Source organism: Juglans regia, chromosome 11 (assembly GCF_001411555.2).
Source record: "Juglans regia cultivar Chandler chromosome 11, Walnut 2.0, whole genome shotgun sequence".
Taxonomy (NCBI): Eukaryota; Viridiplantae; Streptophyta; class Magnoliopsida; order Fagales; family Juglandaceae; genus Juglans; species Juglans regia.
The window spans coordinates 13,156,323-13,172,379 of NC_049911.1; positions in this window are offsets into that span (position 1 = coordinate 13,156,323).

Sequence of the window (16,057 nt, forward strand, 5' to 3'; positions counted from 1 at the left end):
AATCTCTTTTATTGCAATTGCTAGGGGTTTATTGCCTGAAAACCAATTTTTTTAAATTTTTTTTTCCACTATTGTTTTTGCTACAAGTCCTTGATTTTGGCCAAAGATAATGTGACAGGTGCACTTAATCCAAAAGCACAACAATTTTACACCAACAAAACTTATATCATCCACACTTGTAGTACATTTGTATTTACCAATCTATTACAAATGATATGTTATGTGAAAATACAACATATTCTTTAGTCCTTAAGCATGACAATTAGTGCAATATTACAAATGATAGAATATTACAAATGATAGCTACCAAGGATGGGCTATAAGAATATCAAAATAAATTTAGGACAGATAGTAATTCTGATTGGGAAAAGATAGCTAGTTAGGATGTCCAAATGATAGATCATGTCCAAATTAAAAAAGTACCGTTGATAGTAATTGTGATGCTAAAGATTAGCTTACTAAGAAATAGACCAGGTCTATTTCAGCCGGATTCTGGTATTCCGATCCGAAATGTTTAGATCATGTCCAAATTAAAAAAGTATCGTTGATCATATGCTTTAAACATAATATATATACTAATAACATTTTAAAGCAGTTTTTTTTTTTATTTTTTTTTATTTTTGAAAAAAACAGATTTTTTTATAATAAATTTATATTTTATTAAAATCGAAAAATCGGACCGAACTAGACCGGAACCAGTAAAATCGGAGGTACCGATTTAGGAGGGTAATCGTTGTGTAATCAATTTTTGAAAATACAAAATCGGTGCATACCGGTTCGGTCCTAAATTTTTTTTTTTATCTTTAAATATTTAATAAAAAATAAAAATCATTAAAGACACTTAATTACTAAATAAAAAAAAAAAAGTTTCGGTATGCTTGGGACCCAAAATCGTGATCCCATGCATTTCTCTAGAATAAATGGGTTGATAACTCTGGGAGATGGTCCAAGCTCATCGCCATGTACAAACTTTTTTATTTTTTTTAATCGAATTTATTTATATGTTAAGCGTATGACCTATTCTTATGATATTTATATGTTAACCAAATTTGTTTTCTATTGATATATAATTGTTTTGTATAATTTATTTATATAACGACTATCTTGAAACGGTACACTAAAATGTACCAGTATCAAATTATTCCATTCCAGTACTTCAATCAGGACGGTCTCTAAAACGAAATTCGAAACTTTGATTCTAGATCCAAGAATCTATTTAAACACACTTATAAAGTTAGTGAAGTACATGGATATATATCATGTGAAAAAGTGGGAAGTACAACAGAGTCAAATACAGTGGCTATTGTCTTGTTGATGGCATAGATATGCGCCTCACTAAAATCCTACATATATTTCTAGTTGGCCACACATATCTTGCTTGATGCATTCTTTGAGGCTCAAACTGTGGTTCCCATCAATTGAGTAAGATCATTTTGTTCGAACCATTCCTAGGCTGATAACTAACTGCACCAAAAAAAAAAAAAAAAAACCTTATAAGCAACATAACTAATGATTCTATACCATATTATATTCGTAAACCATAGTGTGATCTAAAGACTATTTCTTCACATTGTGGGGCTTAAAAATTACTTCAGCTTAATCCTTGTCATCTTTTTTAGGAGTGTAACTAGTCCGATTTGATCTGATTTTGGAAATTTTTTGAAACCAAACCGATATATACTGATTTTGGATATTTAAGAACCTATACAGACCAATTCATCATTGAAATTGAAACTTTTGGTTTTTCCTGTTTTGGCCAGTCCAATTCTCTTTTTTTGGTTTACCATTTATACGTATGGCACTACATAGGGGTGAGCAAAACTCCAGGCAAAGTCAAAGAATTCAAAGTTTGGAGTCAGAGTTGAAGTTTCTCTAAAAACAATTGTTGGAGTTGAAGTCGGAGCCGGAGTGTGACGCCCTCAGCCCTCGTTAGGGATTGGACAGAGACTAAAACATAGGGCCATGTAACTCAAGGCTACATACCCCATTCATGACAGTTAGGATGCAATACACCTATTTCAACTAACAGTATGCATAAATCAAGACTACAAATAAAACTAAGTACTGCTTAACGCAATTGCATTAGAGCATGGTACCATAAAACTAATCATAACCCAAATGTCATTCATGTCATAACATTTTTCAAAACAACCCAAAACAAGGGACCATTCCCAAAAACTTAAACCTTAATTCATTTCTAGTACAAGTAATATGGTCCCTTTCAAAACAGCAGGGCTCTCTCTCTCTCTCTCTCTCTCCCACTCTTTTTTTTTTTGACCCTTTCATTTATCCTTGCCCTGATTAAGCAACCTCCTTAGCTCCTCGAAGAGTTGTAAAATCTCAATCATAAATTGGTCAGCGACTTTTAGTCTATGAACTAGGGAGGGCTTAGAAGAGCTCTCAATGCTCTTCGGCACCTCCATGACTGTCAGGGGTATCGACCTCTTGCGTTCCCCCATGTCGGATCTTTTCATGTCCTGTCACAACTTCTACTATTCCAGATGAGGAATAGTAGTGAAAACTACCACAATGAGATTTCGAGAAATCTCAGGAAATAAACACGCAACATTCAACATATAACATAAGCATACAGTGGTAAACCATGAGATGAATGCATGGATATGTACTTGATGTAAAACTTGACTTATGCAACTTGACCTTTTTCAGGACATGAAATGAAGATCCTTAGACTTTTCAGAAAAATATCTTTGACATCTTTTTCATGTTGATCATTACACATATCATATCATATGAGCTCATGACTTGTTTATTTCATATAACACATGGGTGGACACATCATAGCTCCCCTATACACCATGTATTCCTGCTAGTTACCGTATGCCAACGGTCCGTACACTGTGGTGAATACATCATGTTCATATTCTTTATAACACAATAGTACTTCGTTGTGTTATTTGCCTTATTCTTGGCTCCCACTAGGGTTAGGTGCTACCTTGCTTCGGCATCTTTTAAAAAAAGATCCATTCGTGGTACACCGACGGTTCTTTGTCGACCTAGAAGTTACCACTCTATTCATATGCACTCTAGAGTGGATAAAGATGTTTCACCAAGACATTCTCCCATCCTAGCATTTGGGGTTGTGATAAAATCATGTCCGGACTCCTTTTTTGAAAAACATAATTTATCCAAATGCATGTGACATGAGACTTGAGACATTTTTTTCTTTTCATAAAATATGTGACATATAAGATGCCGTGTACGCATGAAAACAAGCATAGCACATTTATGTTTATAGCTTGACAACAATAGAACTTTTATATGCAGAGCATTAGCATTGGTCTATGTATATGCATATGCAAAATCATCTCTTTTGCATATCCACTTTGTCATTCAAGCAAAATTTCCACATTGACTTATATATATTTGAGACAAAATAATAATAAAATAATAATATTTTATTATTATAAATTTTTTGCTAAAATCAATTTTTTTATATATATTTTGCAATTAGCATTCACTACATACATTTGACATTAATAATGCAAATGCAATAATAAAAAATATAATTTTATATATATTATATTAAAAATATAATAAAATGAAAACAAAAATATTATAATAATAAAATGAATGTGCAAGTGAAGGTTTGTTGTGTTGTTGAAGGAGATAAAAAATGAAAGGATTGTGAGAGAGAGTGGGAGGAGAGAGAAAATAATGATTAAAATATGATTTGTAGGGTGAATAGTGGTTATCCAAATTTGGATAAGCATTGTTCATAGGTAGCTAAATATTTGGATATGTATAAGCCAATGTGGATGATTTTAGGGTCATATTATGCAAATATGACTTTACATATGCATATGCATAGACCAATGTTAATGCCCGTAATGTTACGTAGGCAAACAATTAAAACATATAATAAACAAAATAACAATGATCAATCTGAACATATACACATAGACATGTCCGAAACTTCCAAGGTTCACAAAGCATGTAAAAATTGTCTTTTGATATGAGCAAACTCGAATCACTTATAGACTATAGATCATGACAAAACTATCATACCAACCAAATCATTATACACACTTGATCAGGGAAAATCATTACACTAGCCAAATACTATATACATGTGATCATGTCATATTCTCCTACAAATCGAAGAAATATATATATATATATATATATTCATGTAATCATGGAGTAACAAGTATATACATAGCAACTAGAATACAAAGTTCACGCAACCATATACAAATATTAACCGAGGTAGGTTGGGGGTCTACTCACCACAAATCCGTCGTAAGTTATTATAAACAAGTTGAAATAGAGTTGATGTAACTCATTAGAACAAAGGATCAAACCTTAATCTGACGTGTGTGTGTGGTTGTTAGGGTTCATCATTTTGCTCATGGTGGTGCTTCAAGCAATTAGTCTAGAGGTTTTAGAAAATAAAACCATTTAGTTCATTCGACCATAGCTAGGTCATGAATGTGTGGGTGGTGTGCATGTGATATGGCCAGATGGCTTGAAGAAGAAATGAGGATTTGGGTCCTCAATTTTTCTGTCTCCCCCCACTGGGAAAAACCTAGAGTATTTCAAAGGTTGAAACAACCCTTCGTGTGAGTGTGTTCTTGGTGATCTCAAATCCCTTTGAGATTCCTATCACTTTTGAGTTAGGCGTGTATGTGTGTTTGAGAAAAGAGATGGATGAAAGTGTGATTCTCACTGTGTGATTCTTCTTTGCTTGGAGTCATGACTTCTTGCTTGTGGGAAGAAAATAGTGTTTGTTTGCTTGAGGAGAAAGTGTAAGAAAATGGTGTTTGAAACTTGGAAAAGAGAAATCTTCTAAGTGGCGGGTAGGGGAGTGTGGAGAGGAAGAGAGAAAGAGTGAAATCTGACAATGGCAAAGAGAAAAAGCCCTTAGGTGTGTGGCTTTTCCCCCATTTTATAGATTTTTCCAACGAATCCCATTGGTTGCTTATGGACCATTGCATGTAGGCCATGTGGTCCCTTCCCTTGGCCGAAACCCCTTCCTCTTCTTATATCATTGGATGACTTTGGGAAGATCAAGGGCCACATTGGACATGTGGCGTGTGTCTTGCCCCAAGCCAAACCCTAAAGTCCTCTAAGTCCCTTCCATTCCATCCAAGTTCAATGTACCCTAAGTGCAAAAGCATAAAATCCTCGAAGTCCCTTCATTTCCCCAAGAAAGTGGGTGTGTGGATGCATGACAAGTGACATAGGCTTGTGGTGACAGCAAGGTGCCGCCCCCTCTCTCTTTTCCCCATGAGGATCCTTCTTCTTCCTTTGCATATTCCCTAAATGACTCTCCCACTACCTAAAGCCTTCTTAAATCCCTAGAATGACATGTGGCAAGTGAGTGGGTGAGGATGGGTATGGTGGCCGAAACCCTAGGGCTAGACTATGGGCCTAACTTATTAGATACAAGATACTAGGCCCAACTTCAGTAAGCATAAAGACTACTGGACCAAACTTATTAAGATCCAATGCTATAGGCCCAATTTAGAAAATACCCAAAGTTAGGACCCAACCTAGTGGACTATTGAGGCCAAGGAAAGGCCCAATAAATCTGGACATAAGATCAAGCAAAGGTTCACTTCTAGGCCCACAACAAAGACTTGTTTATGTGGCCCAATAAAGGACCCAACATTTGAAGCCCAAGCCTTGCATTTCATTTCACTCTTCCATATGAGACCTACATACACCATACCATTGATTTCCATTTTACCCAAGCGCCAACCACACGCCCCTAGGATTCTCTTTCGACCATAGTAAGGCTCCTAACTTGAGTTAAGATTACTATTCATCTCACCCATAAATAGTAACTCAAGCATCATAACTTGCATAGTTTTCTTGAGACCCTTTTCTTCATAATTTTAGATCTGAATTTTTTTTTTCTTTTACACTTGTTTTGAATCACTCTTAGACAACCATTGAAGATTAGAATTAATCCAACCTCACTTGAGGCAAGTATGTGTCAATACCACCACAACCCACCAATCGGCACCCTTGGTGCAAAACAATGTAACCCTTCAACAAGCCACCAAAGCCGCGTCTTCCACAAGCTTTCATGAAAATTTTCTACACTATTCAAACCTCATTATGTCACCTAAAACCAGACATAAGATTTGGCCAAAATCAATTCCATAAGACAAGCCAAAATCACAACTATTTCACCTAGGAAATGAAGCTTTGTCCCAACCGAGTACCCATGCTTCTTCAAGGATTTTCTGCAATTATTTTGGCCACCCCCTCACGCCACCACCTATGCCATTTCACCCTAAGGAAGTGCTTCAAAGCACTCAATTTTATGTTTGGCCAATCCCCTTCCATGAACATCAAAACTGATTGGCAAATGGAATGCTGATGAATATCACTTTGACTGAAACTTGTGCAACCAAACCCCTTCCTTCATTTTCTGTTCAAACCTAGTCAAGTGACTAGCACTCATATACCTCTTTACCCACTTGGGAAGGCCACTCAATGGTGGTAATTTTTCCCACAAATCAGACTAAGAAGAAGGGACAAAAGAAGAATCAAAACTGGACAATTTGGGAGGAACCAAAACCATCAGCCATGACTTGCTTCTTTGTCTGTTTTGTCTCACAATTCTGAACCAATGCAGCCCTGCACCTATCGAAACATGATTGCACTTGAACATGGTATAATTATGAAGCATTAGCCACTATTCATTTGACCAAGCCATGACACAACTGAATTTTTCACTCAACACTCCACTGCCCACATCCACCACTCATAACCCTCACCTTTCGAAGCCATGCCCCTCATTGCCTCTAACCCTTCCATTGAGTCCTATAAATACCCCCCCTTCACCCCTCACTTCCTCACACAATTTCATCAAGCATTCTCCTAGCATTCATGAGAGCAACATACTCCTAGTGTGAGAGTATTGTGAAACCGAGTGAGTGAAGAGTGAGTTGAGTTTTGAGAACTCAAGGGCCATGATTTCTATAAGTAATCTTGCCTTATCTTATGATGGGTTTTATAATGGCATGTTAGGCTTTGAATTATGGCATGAGAGTGAGGATTTGGTTGAGTTATATAAGGTGTAACTTGAAAGGATGCATTTTGGTTCAGATTTGAAGTTGTATTTGAATAAATTATTTTGGGATGAAATTTTAGTCATGACATGTCTTGATATGATCTCACATGTTTTACTAATGACTTGAATGTTTGATTGGAGGTTTAAATTTGAGGAAAAAGACATGTCATGATAGCCTTATAAATCAATATCTTGTGTTGATCATCAAGCATGTTTCGGTTTACACTTGGTTGAAGTTTATCTTGTGAAATCTTGGCTAAGTTTCCAAAGCATGAGTGATAAGCATCTAGAAATAATTTGTAGAGTTAGAATACATGATTCATTTAGGATTTAGCCTTTAGGACTCACATTGACAAAGAGAAGCTAGAAACATCATGCATACACTAGGTTTGAAGGTTTTATGATGATTTGGTGTTATTCAATGCGTAAGTGTTGGGATAAACTCGTGTGAACTGAATCTAGGTTATAAAAATATTCCACGATCATATTCATGGATTTATACTTGATGAAATTTGATCACACATGCATATATTTAAGTAATAGGCTCGGAATGACTAAGATGGTCACCAAATATCATGCCCCGAGTTGGGTAGAAATTTCATAGTAGTTATCTGATTCTTGCAATTCTAAAGTCATATTGAATTTGGAACATGGAAAATATGAATTTTGTGCAATTTGTGAAATTTGGGGTCAAATTGTAAATAGTGAAAATTTAGGGCTTAAGTGGCATTTTTGAAAAATGTAGGGGCAGTTTTGTAAATATCATTTTCTTGACCCTTTTTAATTATGAACATCTTTCTTAGTCTTATAATTCGTAACTTAGAATAACTTTTATTACAGCCACACCAGTTCCCCCAGGATGGTAGAAGTTGTATTAGGACCGGTATACGACGAACAAGATGAACCTTTTGCTTTAGATGGTTGAGGATGAGCCTGATCCTGAGAAGAGGCTAGATTTGATTTTAATATTTATAGCAATGACTTTATACACCATATAGTGGATGAGAGATTTTATTTGACAATGGAACATGGATGTAGTTTTTGTATTAAGGAGATTCTGTTTCCCACTTTATGTTTGAACTTATGCCTTACGTTGTGGACCTCTTAAGTAAATGTAGTATCTATTTATGGTTAATAAATCTTTTGGTATGTTTAGTTCATTCTGGTATAAAAATTTTATAAGTCACCCTTATTTCACTATGATTATTGAATAGTGCTAGTTGCATACTAGGATGCATTGCATATTAAGTGTCATGAACAGAGGTATATAACCATGTGTTGCATGTCCTGACACTCCAAGTTTCCGTTCCATCCCAAGCAGGGGTATGGTGGCATCACATAAATGACTTTTTCATTTTCGTTTATGTGAGAATGAAACGTTGTTATTTAAAGGGCAAATAGTAGTTCTGGCTAATTTGGAGATTTTGGAAAGAGTACTAGCCGAAACCCATTCTTCGCCATATTTGGTACATCGTGGAGGCATGAAGATGTTTCGGGAGCTGAAGAATGGTTTCTGGGGGGAATAAATTGAACAAGATATTGCCTACTTCATCGAGAAATGTGCCACATGTAGGAGAATAAAGGTTGAACATCAAAGACCGACCGAGATTTACATCCCTTACCCATTCTAGAGTGGAAGTGGGAAGACGTAGCTATGGAGTATGTGGTCAGGTTAATCTGAACCCCAGTGATAAGGATGCAATTTGGGTAATATTTGGGTAATATTTGGGTAATTGTGGATAGATTAACAAAGAGTGCCCACTTTCTGCTGGTTACTACTATGTACGCCTTGAGTAAGCTAACTTGGTTGTATATAAGGGAGATAGTTAAACTCCACGGAGTGCCCAAGATTAGGGTTGTAAGAAAAAACTGGTAAACCGGACTGGACTGGACTGGACCGGACTAGAGCGAACCGGTGGGTTTGGTTCGGTATCAAGTTTGGTTCGGTCTGGTACCGGTTTTATTTTTCTTTAAATTGGTCAAAATTTGTCCAGTTCCAATTTTTCTTTTTTTAAAACCAGACCAGACCAGTTAATATATATTATAAATTTTTATATATAATATATAATTATATATAAAATAGTTTTGTATTATCACTCTAGTCTAGAATACAATTATAATATATATTATAATATACTACAATATATTATCACTATAGTATTATATATTATAATAAACTATTATATATATATATTATATAATATATAATATAGTATATTAAAATTGTAAAACCAGACCAGAACTGGTAAAACCGGAAGTACTGATCCAAATTCTTGTCTAAAACCAGACCAAACTGGACCGATTACACCCTTACCCAAGATCATAGGGTCGGATCGAGACCAGTGATGGGCACTAAGCTAAGATTTAGTAGTGCATACCATCCATAGATCGAAGGACAATCATAAAGGACAATCTATACGCTGGAGGACATGTTGAGAGCATATGTGTCGGAGTTTAGGGGTCCATGGGAATGTCACATCCCACTCATCGAGTTTTCCTACAACAATAGCTATCGGGCACCCATTCAGATGGCCTTTTACACGACTTTGTACGAGAGAAGATATACATCACCTTTATGTTGGGACAAAGTGGGGTGAATGGACCATAGATCATACAAGCGATGAGGGAGCAAGTCAAACTGATAGGGGAAAGGATGGCTACAGCTCAAGGTAGGCAGAAGAGCTACATTGATGTAAGGAGGAGGGAGTTGACCTTTGAAGAAGGTGGCCGGATGTATCTTAAGGTATCACCCATGAAAGGAGTAAAAAGATTCGGACCAAGAGAAAAATTAAGCCCAAGATATACTGACCTTATCAAGTATTGCATAAGGTAGGCCTAGTATTGTATAGAGTGGTGTTACCAGAGGAGTATGAAGGGATCCATAACGTGCTATCCGTTTCCTCATTAAGAAAGTGCTTTGAGAACCAACAACCCTGAATGATTAACACGAGGAAAGACTCATGCGAGTCATAGACCCTGAGTGATTAACACGAGGAAGAAAGCCTACAATCCAAAATTGTACCCTTAGTGAAGGTACAAAGGGGAGACGCGAGAAATAGGAGTTTACATGGTGCAATTCAAAGGCAAGAGTGCATCTATAAATAAGCCTTCGATTTCACTTTAGAATACAATGCCTAGAGCTCTCAAACTATAATCATGGTGCAAGATAAGAGGACAACACAAAAAGGCAACTCTTACACCATAAATAATTTGTCGATTCATGGAAGAATGTTGCAAAGCGGTGAGGCTAGAAGAAAAATGTTGGCAAGTAGAGTAGGAATGTTGCCAAGATGAAGAAAACTTTTGGAGGGCTAGGGCCTTAATAATGGAAATGTTGGATGACAATGGCATGGCTGTAGCATAGTATGGGGAGAAATATACAACTCAAACAGTGATGAACAAAAAAAGGACAAGGGTGCGGATTCATCAATGCCCTACGATGCTGAATCTAGCGGAGGATCTAGGATGTAAGAGAGTAGTGCTGATTGGGTGCACCAAGTAGCTGACAAAGGAGACGATAGGAGGAAGCTCTTGTCCTAGTCATTGATGATGGAAGTCTGTTGGTGGATCGAGGTGGGGATAGCTCCTCACCTCAAGCGGTGTAGATAGAGAACACTTAGGGCTGGTTTGGATTCAGAGATGAGATGAGATAGTTTTAGATGAAGTTGAAAGTTGAAAAAAATATTGTTAGAATATTATTTTTTAATATTATTACTGTTTTGAAATTTGAAAAGTTGAATTGGGATTTGAAAAAGTTGAATTGTTTATTATATTTTGTGTGAGAATTTGAAAAAGTTGTAATAATGAGATGAGATGATATGATATGCAACACTTTTTGAATCCAAATGGGGCCTTAAGGACACCTCACCTAGATCACCTCTCTTGGAATTTCATCTTGAGGGAGGGTCCTCACCGAATTTTGAGGGGACGATGTGAGGACCAAGCTAGCACAAGGGGACATACCACCTTCTGAAGACAAGTAGAAGGCAAAGAAAATAGCCTTTCCTTAGAACGATGGAAGCTGAGGCAGTGGTAGCCTGCAGAATGCAACTAGTCTAAATAGGATGAGTAGCACTATGTGGAAGGCTGGGTTGACATACCTCAGCACAAGGTGATACAAAATATTTCTCACCCGCAACCAGTCAAGCAAGAGGAGGCACCAACAGTACAAAGGCGAGAAAGGTTGGTGCAGAGGATGAGTTTCGAGCCTAAGGTTGCAACGGTCAAGGACAAATCCGATATGGACATAAGGGATTTTCTTGATATCATGAGCTTGCTCAGAAGGCAGCATTGTCGTACACAGAGGCCCATAGTCCACTTGAAAGCTCACATTGGGAGTGAGTCTGTGGAAAAAGGAGATTACGAATATTTAGGCCATATCATTTGAACTCAGAGGTATGGTCCAACGCCATGTGGGAGACCCTTATTTGGAGAAGGACTCAGCATTGGACTGAAGGCAAACCGCAGGAACATGCATGCCTTGTCCCATCACTCTGTCTCTGTCATCCTATAGATGGACAACTAAGACTAAGGCTGTGTTTGAATGTTGAATTGAGTTGAGTTGAGATGATAAAATATTGTTAGAATATTATTTATTATTATTATTATTATTTTGAGATTTGAAAAAGTTAAATTGTTTATTATATTTTGTGTTGGAATTTAAAAAAGTTATAATGATGAATTGAGATGAGTTTATGAACCAAATGAGTCGTAAAGGGCTCCTAGTCAAGCATGCCTAGAGTCAAAAGGACACGTGACGGTCCCACCCTATAAAAGGGATTGGACAAGGGAGAAAAGATCACTTTTGAGATCGTAAGTATTTGAGCTTCTTTGAAGTCGGAGTCAGAGTTAGAGTCGGAATCGTCAAAGAAAGCAAGTGACTTCAAAGGGAGAAATGGGAGGAGCAATGTCAATGCTGGCATAGTATTTTAAATATTATTGAGGTAGGTTAGCTTCTAAAATAGTACTGAGAATGTGGGGTAAATATTGGGGGTATATTATAAGATTTAGCCTTGCATATTCTGTAACTTCTTCCTTTCTTTTCATGAAACTAATATACATTTTCTTCGTTATGTTTATGGATTATCTTTACACTGTAATTTTGAGATGTTGGGTTTGAATGGTTTGGATTAATGCTGTTCTAATTTTAGATGCACGAATCTTATTGTGTGTCAATTATCATGGATGGATAGAAAAGTTCCTGTGCCATTCCTATGACACGTTACCACAAGTTTCATAAGGGGAGTAAGGGTCCTCTTGATGATCGGGATGGTATGCTTCCGTATTACTCTCACTTGATAGACTGGTCAAGAGATTCTTTGGGCGTATTATGTGTGTGTCTTTGAGTTGAATAACCTAGTAGAAAGCATCCCCAAGTCGGTCATGTATATCTCAAACGATGAAGTGATTCCTTGTGGGGTTTATATTATGAGATATGACGAGTTTTATGTGCTTGAGAAAATGGTGGTTCCTAGCCTCGGTGATAAATATGTATACTTGAGATTTGCAAAGATGGTAATTCCTTAGAGGGTGATTTCTCACCATGCTTATATACTTGTGTTTTTACTGATCAGCTTTTAATTTTGACTTCCAAGCGTAGAAGCTGTCAAATTAATACAAGGGTAAATCCCAAGATCGAATTCACAGGGACAATGAGAATTTAGCAAACATTTCATTTTCGCAAGACAAAATATTACCATTTGGAGTGACACGAAAGTTTAAAATGATAAGAAAATATTAAACTAAATGAGCTAGCAATGAACAAAAAATATGAAACGAGAAATAAATTTCAAAACTTAACCGCTAACAATATTAACATCTAAATGGGGCTCTTTACTAAGAGAGTGTGGAATGGATTATGAGTGAAATTGTCGGGATGATCAAAAATAAGTAAAGCTGAAAATAAAAGAGAAACTATTTTTCTAAAATTGCTAAGATTAAAGAGATTTAAAGAAATCGTGTGGAAGTTGACTTAAACTTGGAAGAAGCAATTAAACAAACACTTGGGATGCAATTTTCGCCCACTAATTTGGTGATGGATTTACTTCTCTTTTCATTTTCTCTCAACCATTCTCTCATTCCTATAGCAATGAACCACAATTTCTATTTTAATAAAACTACTTGACAAATTATATGACAATCATTAGAAAAATGAAAGAAAAACATCAAAGTCATGTTGCTTGTTCAAGTATCAATTGTGCCTTACGTCTACAATTGATCTAAACCAAAAACAAAGAACTCTAATATTTTCTAGATGCACATTGAAATATAATCCATCAAGTTAATCATCAAAAGCACTAAATATGGAAGAAAATCCAATCCCAAATAGTCATGGGTTACTCATTGAATCCCAAGCTAAAAATCTAGCCTATCATCTCTAGATTAACAAAATGTTCAAAAAGATTAAAATCCAACATTACTAATTACTGTTTCTAAGGAAAATGACTGAATGAAAATATACTATATCCCTCAAATCTACTGAAATCCGAAACTATGAAGAACAAAAACAGTCGGAATAAAAAAATAATGAAGCAATGAAAAGAACTAAAAAATAAAAAAATGAAGAAGAAGACGACGCTGTGGGAAAATAAAATCCGAAAAAAAGAACAGAGCCGCGCACAGCAAAAATAATTTCTTTTTATACTGTGCGTTTCCGTTTCAGCTGCGTTTCACCCAGCTGCAGCCTAGCGTTTCTCTCTCTGGTCCTGCTGCGCGTTTCATTCCAGCGCAGCGTGAGTGTCTGCGTTTTACCTCTGCAGCCCAGCGTTTCGAGCTCTCCCTTCCTGCCGCGCGTTTCGTTCCAGTCCAGCATCTCTCCCTTCTGCTGTGCGTTTCACCCGTGTGAGTGTGGCTTCGTTTCATCCTCTCTTGCGTTTTGAGCTCAGCCGCTGTGAGTGGTCTTCAACCCGTACACGTTTCTGCTGCTGTGCGTGAATGGATCCATTTCATGTTGTTGTACCAGTTGGGTATTTCCAAAAATACCCATGTAAATTAATATTTTTTCCATAATGTCCTGCAACACAAATATAATATGAGTAAAATTTTGGGATATTAATTTATGATGTGGTCTGGTTGCATTACAACTCTTTTCAAGTGTAAAATATCAAAATTTCATATTGAGTCAAGAATTAAAATTTACTACATAATTAAATGCTCATTCACATTTTGGTTAAACAAATCACTCACTTTAGCAATTTAATCATGTAATTTTTGACATTTTATCATTTACCTAGAGGGTGATTCCTCGCCATACATAAGTATATGTATTCACACATCTTTTACATGAAATTGTGCATTACATCTTCACGTGAATTGTCTCTCATTAGCAGTTTTGTCATAGTCGTTTAATCTAACTATGGTTTTGTATATTAAAACCGTAGACTTTGATGTAGAGGTAGCCTTCAGAGAGGTTCCTAAGGAAGAATGACTGACCCTGCTCGAGCAATAGTAATGGAGGCCTATTTTCGTTAATAGTTGTTTGTATTTTTTGGAGTGTACTATTTAGTTTGGCGATAAATTTTGTTTGGTCTGTCGTAGTTTGCTTATACTTAGTCAAGCGACAAATCATGTTTTCATGATACATGTCTATTTTGCTTACATGTGCAAGTCCTTGTAAAAATTGTGTGACTATTCCCAATCTAAGTCCTAGGTGTTGTAGACCGGTTGACACCCTTGGCAAGAGCCTTGCCAGGTCTTTTATCGAGTAATGGGGCGCCATACCAAATACAAAGTACGCTTTTTTTCACGCTCTTCGTTAATAATGAACAAATAGGATTGCACAATCAAACATCCTAGAGGCCTATCCTAGGAATTTACAGGCCTCCTCCAGGACCAACCTTGGAGATCTTCATTGCATCTCACAACAAAGAAAACTTAGGGACAAATTCTCATAATTTATTTTTCTACAATTCTTGTTGACTCTTTATCATGGTTAACTTTTATATTGAAGATTTTCAAGATGTTCTTGTTGGACAAGTTAACTGTAAGAACTGCGAGGATCTGTTGGATATAAAATGAACTAGAGTCTGGCACATTGCCAAGAATAAAGGGAAGAAATAATACAAGGAAGAGATAAAACCAAAAGTGGTTGATTAACATAAAAAAGGTGAAAATGAATTAATGCGAGTAGAACTCGGCTACTCCAAAAAAGGAAGGAGGCCTCTATAATGGGAGTGAATCTCTATAGATGTACACACTCCTCTATACTCTTTGGGGATTCTTACCTTCCAGATTTCTACAGAGATGACGACTTACTCAACCCTTGCTCAACCATATTTTCTCTATTGTATTGAAAGCTACTTGAGGCATGAGAAACTGTAAGATCGCCAAACATAGTGGATTTTGCTCCCAAACGGCACATAGACGTAAGCTTTTATGCTGAACCATCTAAATCTCTACGTCACTGATCTCTTTATTTACATTTCATATGCTTTATTTATTATTTATTTTATAGATGAGTATTCAAGCATCGTGTCAATGCCCAAGCCATCACCATGAGTCACTCGACCATGCATATTGTAGGGTCCTGCCATGCTAGAAAATTGCATCATCTGTTCTAGTAGCATAAGCAGTTTTGACGTCCTTCATCATCTTTCGCCATAGCTATGGTCTCTCCCAATAAATACAGATTCAGTTTTTCTCCTTAAATACATTGTACAATATTAGTCTATCAATCAATAACCGCTTTTCTTATAGATTTTAACAGAAATTAAGTTGAAATAGTTAATACAAAATAATTGCATATTACCAGTGATGCAATTAGAGAAAATTAGAATCCTAAGGAGTAAGTGTATTGCCCCTTATTGAATTGATCATGAATCTCCGAATCAATAACCACGATTAATCATGTATATATTCTAGATGGTTCTTAACCAATAATTCAGTTGCTCAATAAATTAAAGTTTGAGAATATTACCAAAAGATTGAAAAAAAAATGATATAAATATGCATAGATTTTTACCATAAGTATCATCTCCAATATCACAAATAAAACATAATTATAGTAGTTCCCAG